Genomic DNA, 6,218 nt, shown 5'->3' on the forward strand with positions numbered 1-6,218 from the left:
CTCACTGGCATTCAAAATGTTGATGGAAAAATAAGTACAGTTTTTTTTTTTGTTTTTTTTTTTTAAGAAGGGGAGAGCAAAAGTTTTATAGCTAAATGGAACCTTAATATCAAGCAAGGGGGATGGATCTATATTTCATTGCATCACTATTGTTTGTCCATCATTTTCTTTTCTTTTCTTTGTTTTTTTGCAGGGCAATTGAGTTTAAGTGGCTTACCCATGGTCACATGGCTAGTTTTTGTGTTAAGTGTCTGAGGCCGGATTTGAACGCAGGTCCTCCTGACTCCAGGGCTGGTGCTCTATTTACTGTGCTGTCTAGCTGCCTCTGTCCATCATTTTCAAATGAATCAATGATATCATTGGGTGATGTCTTGCCTTGTACAAGAATTGGAATAAAGTGAGGCAGAATTGTGCAAAGTCATTAGCCTAATTATCTCTTTCACAGTCATTGAAGTTACTGTACATTGGTGGAACCCTGACTCATACCCTGAGACCCCACTTAAACATCTTAGATCAGAATCTGTTGGATCTTTCTTAGACTTTTCCCAGAGGGTTTTAGAAACTACAGTCTTGAAATTAGATCATTCCAGGGCAGACCTATTCATCAAGAAATCATTGCATATAGACTTGTGGGTGGGTGGCAATAAGGATCTATATCATATCAAATGGGTTAGAAAAGAAGATATAGGTCACTTTTATTTAATCTAATATCTTGGCTTGATAAACTAAACATTTCTAAGTAGGATGGATGAATGTATGGACAGATAAGGAAAGTTATCTGGGAGGTCTTTGGATATCATGCTCAGAGGATTATTGAATAATGGAACCTCTGTAGTAAAATATAATTGCTAGAACACCTCATACGAAACAAATAAAAAGTTACTGATCTTTTTATTCCTATTCTATTGTCTCTGATTTTTGTTTTCTCTTTTTACTAATTTACTTTCTCCTTTACAACACATAGATTCATTAACCTTACCTTGCTTTTACATCTATTATATTAAACTTTCTGGTGCATGTGATATTTATTTAGAATTTCATGTTGAGGAGAGAATAAACAGGAAAAGAGAAGGTAACTTCTATTTCTCTTTTTTTTTGTAAATATGGGTATAGTTTTAGCCTACATAAACTAAATAATAAATTCTTTATATTTTTATTTAAATAGCCATCTGCTTTTGTTTCTTTTCTAAAGAAAAAATATCTAGGGAACATGATTGCATGTATATCTATATATGCATACATATATCTACCTCTATCTACATATAATCCAAAAATGTACAGAGTTAAGACATAAACAAAATGCCCTAAAAATTACTTAGAATTATGTCCATCAGAGGTGGACATGTAGACATTGCCAGCACAGCAGAGGATATAAAATTAGTAATATTTATCTCATAGTCCAGAGAGATTGAATTTCTGGAAAGTGAAAATACTCAATTAAGGTTGAGCACTGTGGAGTTTGGTGGGAAATAATTGATTCTAACCCCAAAAGTAAATTGTGGAAATTGTCTGTAGTCCATTTATTTAGAGAAACATAGTGAAGTGGCAGCAGACTTCCCAGAATTTATTTCATCTGGATTGCACAATTGAAATTTACTTTACTTTCAATGACTCAAAGTTATTCCCTGAAATAAAGGTCAATATTTTTTTTTTAAGCAATTGGGGTTAAGTAACTTGCTCAAGGTTACACGGCCAGGTGTTTCTGGGTGGGTGCTAAGTGTCTGAGCCCGGGATTCGATCTCCAGGTCTTCTCAACACTGGAGCCGGTGCTCTTACTTGCTGTGCTACCTGGCCGCCCCTTAAAGGTCAATATTTTAAAGAGTGATATCCTTTCATTGATATTATATGACTGTGGAACATGGAATACCTGTGAGGAATCAGTAGTCTCTGAAGAATTAAAGTTTAGGTCAGAGAGCAATAGAGACATCTATACTGAAGATGAGTAGGCTACCATATGTTACTAATGCTGAATTACTTAAGAGAAAATAAATAAAGTCACCAGAGATATATGAGCAGAAAAGGAATATGACTTACCATATAGCAAGAACAAATGATGGAAAGTCCATGTGTTGAATTGTTCACTATGAGTACAGCTATAGATCAAGACTGATAGGGTCAGAGTTGGGAGAGCTGGCTCAATTTTTGGAAGAATTCAGTTAGACCTTCTCTTTAGCCAATGGGAGATTGATGCAGAAGCATATAGGCCTGAGACTTAGCAAGGAGCTAATCAAAAGCATTGATGTTGATTTTTCTGTGATAAGTTGTGATATTGTGAATGCTGTACCTTGATTTTCTGTTAATGTTTTTCTTTGATTTGTTATGTAATAAGTAAAGTGTTCACTTTACTGTGTAATAATTACCTTAAAAGCTCTTCACAGTAGCATTCTTCTGGAAAGCTGATCGTGAATGGTGCTATAAAAAGCAACCCTTAATGTTATCCCTTAGGATACCTTTGTATCCACATCAAAGACCTCCAAGAGTTGGGTGGATCTCCTGTAAAGGATTCATTAGAGCACATCAATTAAAGTCGCATAGGTTATAAAGCTATGGTTAGGCTGTGATCTTCATTTTTGAGGATGTATGCACATTAAGGAAATCATGGAGCCATTGACGTATTGCAATATAAAAGTGACCAAAACTTATTTCATCTGATTGTTTGGCATTTTTCAGAGTAAGATGCAGAGATTAGAGTTAAGTGCTTCTGACAATAGTTGAACTAATTTAAATAAACATAGAGCACTGAAATTTTACTAATTATGTTACTTAGCATTAGTTAGTTGACCTCTGATTTTTTCTTCCCTCATCTCTAAGATAAGGGAAGTATACTGTATCAGTGTTTGACCTCTACTACAAAACACAAAAGTATCTATATTCTCTCTTTAAAAAAACTTACTCCATCTTATAGAGCTTAGGAGGCTATGGGCTGTTTTATGGGCAAGAAACATAATCCAAAGGGGAAGTATCTGTAACAGGAGGATTGGGAGGGAGAGAGAGGAATATATAATTCCATAGGGATGTTTTTAGTAAATAATTTTTTGACAGGAAGACATTTGTCATGGAAAGCTTCTATTCCATGGATGAGGAATTTATACTATCCTAGGTCATCTCCAAGGTCTCATTATCTTTGAATTCCAACTCTCAAAGTAGTATGTAAGACAAATAGTAAGAATGTCAAAATATAAAAAAGACATCCACATTAGGGTTTGAAGGCAGTTTGGCATAGCAGATAGAGCACTGAACTTAGAAGTCCTGGATGTTTATCCTCTTTCAAACACCTGCCAACTCTGTAACCCGAACAAGTCACTTAATCTCCCTGTGATTTGTTTTGGTGAGAAAAAATTCAAAATTCTAAAATAGTTTCAGAAAGAAATACATTACGTCATTTGATGGAGAACTAGCTGGAGCAGAGGGGTAGATCCCTTGAGTCCAGTCTCTGGAAGGTTTACATTATATAGCATTTAGAGTCCAGGGGTGGGGAACCCCTGTAGCCTCAAGGCTACATGTGGCCCTCTAGGTCCTCAAGCATCATCTTTTGACTGATTTCAAACTTCACAGAACAAATGCAATTTATAAAAGTATTTGTCCTGTAAAACTTGGATTCAGTCAAACGACCTCATCCAAGGACCTAAAAGGTCCAAGAAATCCTGGGTTCCCCTCCCCTGATTTTAGACAAGGATAAACATAATACCTCCTAGACTAAGTTTCTATGGGTCACTGTTTTGGTGGTTTTGATTAAGTGTAAATAGCATATTTTTTTCTATTCTGGCCAGAAAACTTAAAGGTATTCCCTTCTCATATTGAATTTTGCAATAGTACATTAGTTCAGCTTTTATCTTAATTCTTACCTAGACCTTAAACATTGAATGGATATTTCCTCAGATAATCTGAAGTCCTGGGAAAAACCTTAATTTAGAAAGGTCAAGTTCATCCACTGCATCTTGGGTAATCTCCAGTCATCTTGACTTTTGTACTACTACTGGACTTTGATGAATCTGGAGGAGAGAGTGAGAGACTTTGCACAGCTCTGAATAACTTCAATTCATGTGCAAGAAAACACACCACACTAATCTTGGCAATAGTATTAATTGAGAAGAAAGAATCGAAACCACACATAAACCATACATACAAAGTTAAGCAATTTTGGTGAGAGGGTAATTTGAAAGCAAGGTAAATCGAGATGGACATAAATAAATATAACATTAATAATATTTGGGCAAAATCAAAGCACAAGGGGAACCCAACAGACATGCTTGGGTGCACCCAAAGCAAGATCTAGGTGTGGAGACCCAAAATAAGATTATTTTAGGTAGATCCAGGACTGCTGGCACTTAAAATTCCCCAAATCCCTCTCCAGCATTCCTAGAGAGTTGCTTGGATCAAGGTGACATTCTTAGTTGAAAGAACCCTTAATCACATAAACACAGATTTAAACAGTATAATAACAATGAGGGAGTTGGACTTCATGGTCTCTAAAATCCCTTTCAGCTTTACAACTATGATCATATGAAGGTTCCAATTATTTGCCCCAAACTCATACAGCATCTGTGGTAAAATATTTTAGTTTCATGGACTTGTTTCCTTATCTGCAAAATGGTTAGAAAATATTATCTTGTGGGGTTTCTAGGTGGTGCAGTGAATACATCACCAGACCTGGAGTAAGAAGGACCTGAGTTCAAATCCAGCCTCAGACACCTGACACACTTACTAGCTGTGTGACTTTGGGCAAGTCACTTAACCCCAACTACCCTCAAAAAAAAGAAAAGAAAATATTATCTTTTTCATACCTTAATTTCCATAACTTGGTGAGGTGCACAATTATGTGATTCCATATAGGATAGACTGGGTTTGTCTTATTTATACTACAATATCCAAGAAGGCTAATTACCAAATTATGCAATTTTAATTTGTTATGCTTGTTGTGTAATAATTTTTCATCATGTCTGACTCTCCATGACCCATTTTGGTAGCATTCTTAAATATAGGAAGGGCAAAACATGAAAGATTTAATCACAAAAGGTGGGTTTTTTTTAGTATTTTCTTTTCCAAGCCTAATTGCAAAAATAACAAATTTCTTACAAGAATTTTAAACAATAAAAGTATGGAGCATGTATAACATGAGGAAGAGTAAGGGTTATACATAGTCTTTATTTTTGCTTCAATCCTTTGTCCTGAAATTACATCTATAGCTGCTTTTGTAGATATATGAACATGTAGGCTTAACTTATTTCAGTATTGCTTTTACAAACATTTGACCAGACCAAAAATAATGAAAGCAAATATCTGAATAAAATTTCCTTATTTGTATTTGATATACAAATGGGGTAAAGAACAAATGACAGTGCTCACTTCGGCAGCACACATACTAAAATCGGAATGATACAGAGAAGATTAGCATGGCCCCTGAGCAAGGATGACATGCAAATTCGTGAAGCATTCTATATTTTTAAAAAATTTAAAAAAAAATTAAAAAAAAGAGCAAATGACATAATGAACTACATAGGGTAATAACTATGTTCCTGGGTTTGTTTAGTAACCATTTCTCACCACAAATTGAATTAAGCTCATGTAGGAACCATGATTTTCAGCAGTCAATTCAATTCAACTTATAAACTTTTGTTAAGACCTTGCTATGTGCAGATTTCTGTACAGGACTGAAGCTTTGAGTATACTTTAAGTCACCCCAAGTACTTTACCAACATTATCTTATTTGAGCCAGACAACAATCTTGTGAGAATAATAGGCATCATTATCCCAATTGTACAGTTAAGGAAACTTAAGCCCAGAGAAGTAAATGGATTTTCCCCAAGGCCACTTAATTAATGTAAATTAAAGATAGTATATGAACCCAGAGTCTCCAGACTCCACCTCTACTATGCCTAGATACTTATCAATGACATAGATTATCATATCAATTTTTAATAGGCCACTAAGCACCACATGTACTAAAAATAAGGATAATAAAAACAACAGCTAACATTTATATAGTGTCTTATGATTCGCAACATTTTTACATATACTGGGGTAGCTAGGTCATACAATAGATATATGGCTGGACCTGAAATCAGGAAGGAAGGCTCATTTTCATGAATTAAAGTCAGAACTTGTTTTCTCCTCTATAAAATGAGCTGGAAAAATAGAAAACCACTTCATTATCTCTGCCAAGAAAACCCCAAATTGGGTCACAAAGAGTCAGACATAACTGAAGAACAACAATTTAG

General features: G+C 35.0%; 1 non-coding gene across 1 annotated transcript; it reads left to right on the forward strand.

The window, feature by feature from the left end:
* The first annotated feature begins 5,338 nt into the window (after positions 1–5,338).
* On the forward strand, positions 5,339–5,445 carry LOC138163657 (U6 spliceosomal RNA). Its single transcript, XR_011168890.1, has one exon. It is a non-coding gene; the product is annotated as a U6 spliceosomal RNA (small nuclear RNA).
* The last annotated feature ends 773 nt before the right edge of the window (positions 5,446–6,218 follow it).

This window comes from Petaurus breviceps, unplaced genomic scaffold (genome assembly GCF_028583685.1).
Source record: "Petaurus breviceps papuanus isolate PSGF00001 unplaced genomic scaffold, PetGlider_PUasm1.0 125, whole genome shotgun sequence".
NCBI classification, from domain to species: Eukaryota; Metazoa; Chordata; class Mammalia; order Diprotodontia; family Petauridae; genus Petaurus; species Petaurus breviceps.